Below are 2,613 nucleotides of genomic sequence, written 5' to 3' on the forward strand. Positions count from 1 at the left end.
ACCCTTTCAGGAGGAACTAAGGATCATATGACTCTAATTAACTGCTTAAGTCTGCTCTTTGGAACTTGAGGAAGGCCAAAAACGGAGACACAGAGAGGCTTCAATCTGGGAAGGCCCTGTGGGATCCAGCTTGGTTTCATAAATAGTTTTAATTTTACAGGATCAAATCATCATTCTTTACCTTTAACGTTACTATTTGATTTAGAAGCTACTTTATACTTAAAGTTAATAAAATGTTTCCAATTTTCTCGCATATATGAATATGTATTTGTGTGTATGTATATGTGCATATGGGGTTCCCACATGGTGCTAATGGTAAAGAACCTGCCTGCCAGTGCAGAGGACATAAGGGACACAAGTTCGATCCTTGGGTCAGGAAGATCCTCTGGAGGAGGGTAGGGCAACCCACTCCAGTATTCTTGCCTAGAGAATCCCATGGACAGAGGAGCCTGGTGGGCTACTATCTGTAGGGTCGCAGAGTCAGACATAACTGAAGAAACCCAGCACACATATATACCCATATACACATGTATGAGTGTATAATATGCATAAAATGTATGTATTTAATCCATCTTGATTATATTTTTGTACTAGGTAAGATATAATGTTATTTTTAGCTTTTCTGTTTTCCCAACAAATAATTGCTTATTTTTCAACATTGTTTCTTACTTCTAATTCACCTTTTCACCACATAATTGAAATTCCATCTTCATCACACAATATATTCCTACTTAAACATGAATAAAACAAATAATCATTAACGTCTACATTAGTAAAATGATTTATATTATGTCACGTTTTAAATTTTAGGTTAAACTTTAAAATAGCTTACTGGAGATTGCATATTTGAGATTTATTTTATTTATTTATTTTTTTATATATTAAAAGAAAAGCTTTATTGGGAACAAAAAGATATTTATTTTATTTATTTCTTAGTAATGCATCCAGTAGGCGAAAAACAAAAGTGGGTAGAGGGGAATCAAATACCTTTGCGCAGGGCGGGGAGGGGGGGGGCAGTGCTCAAGCTGCCCAGGATCCCTTGTCCCTCCCCACTTTGGGCACTTGGGGTGATGTGGGCAAGTGAAAGGGAAGAAGCAGGGCATGATGATAAAGCTAACGAGGAGGCAGAAGGCACTGGTAGGTAACATCTTGAGCCTGTGGAGGGAGGGCGTGGGTCGGGCCTCCGAGTGAAGCCGGGGTGCCTTGGCATCCGGGCCTGGCCGGTAGTCCTTTTCCTTCCCTTTCTTAGCTTTGGCCTTGGCTTTGGTCTTGGGGCTGCAGGGCTTGGTCACTCGGATGGTCTCCTGGCACTGGGCATTGTATCGCGCCTTCTTCAGGGTCCCTTGGCGGGCTTTGGTGCCTGTGCCCCCATCACACGCCCCCCAGGTCTCAAACTTGTACTTGCAGTCGGCTCCAAACTCCTTCTTCCAGTTACAGGGCACCCGGCACCGGATGCGCTGCGTCTGGGCCCCACAGGTGCCCTCGCGGAATCCCACGCCGCAGTCCTTGCTGCTGGGGGTGCAGGGACCCCAGGTCCACTCGGCACACTCGCTCCCTGGGCCTCCCTTCTTCACTTTGTCTTTCTTTTTGGCCACCGCGGAGGTGAGCGCCAGCAAGGCGAGGAGGGCGAGGAGGAGGAAGCTTCGGCGCTGCATCTCGCTCGCTGCCCGTGCGCGCGGCTTCGCTCCCTCCCGCGCCGAGCTATCCCGCTCCGGCCGCCGCGGCCCCTTTTTCCATATTTGAGATTTAAAGTGTTAAGCAGAAAGAAAATCAGAATTAAAGAAGAAAATATATTGAAAATAATACTAAAAGATACAGATTTCCTAAACATTAGTATAATTCACATAAACTACTTAATAGTGTCTATCATGGATGTGTGTTACAAGGTTGTGTAAGAAAATACCAATGTAATTTAGAATACACCCTATCCATATCTGATATTTAAAAAGTGAAAGCCTTGTGACTTCCCTGGTGGTCCAGTGGTTATGCTTCTTACTTTTAATGTCTCAAATAAATGAATAAATAATATTTGAAAATATGGCCATGGACATATTTCAAAACAGTAGTGAATGATAGTCTACTGTTGTGCTTAAAAAAGAAAAAAAATACGTAAAATTCCCCCAATGGTAGAATAGGCATATTGTGGAAAAATCTCACTTGTCATTTTCTGTACAAATTGAGAAACATGATGTGCAATTAGAAAACACAATGATGTACTGCAATCTCCAGAAACCTCTTGAGGGTATCAGAAAAATATCCTATTTGAATATTGAGACGTAAGGAAGTTATTCTGGCCTGATCTATGCAACTTGGCCTTTGAATACTTAAGTTGCTGTCAATCTTCCTTTCTGAATTAATGTTTAGCACAGCAGGAAATACTAACTCATGCAAAACTAAACTGCTGCCAATAAGAAAAATATAGAGTTTTCTATTTGCAAAAAGACACTTTTATAATCAAAAGCTATTTCATTTTTAAGATATCTTTTTAAGTATGCAAATAAAATGAATTTTAGTTGTGCAATCTATACATTGCTGGTATAATAAGACATTAAATTACTGAATTTACTTTTCCTTTATGTTTTTATACTGTGTAAATAGTGGGAGTATTGTAGT

At 41.0% G+C, this 2,613-nt stretch overlaps 1 pseudogene; it reads right to left on the bottom strand.

Annotated features, from left to right (window-relative positions):
• Positions 1-932: 932 nt before the first annotated feature.
• LOC102272343 (midkine pseudogene) lies at positions 933-1,716 on the bottom strand (annotated as a pseudogene).
• Between the last annotated feature and the right edge of the window lie 897 nt (positions 1,717-2,613).

The sequence above is a fragment of the Bos mutus genome, chromosome 17 (assembly GCF_027580195.1).
Source record: "Bos mutus isolate GX-2022 chromosome 17, NWIPB_WYAK_1.1, whole genome shotgun sequence".
NCBI classification, from domain to species: domain Eukaryota; kingdom Metazoa; phylum Chordata; class Mammalia; order Artiodactyla; family Bovidae; genus Bos; species Bos mutus.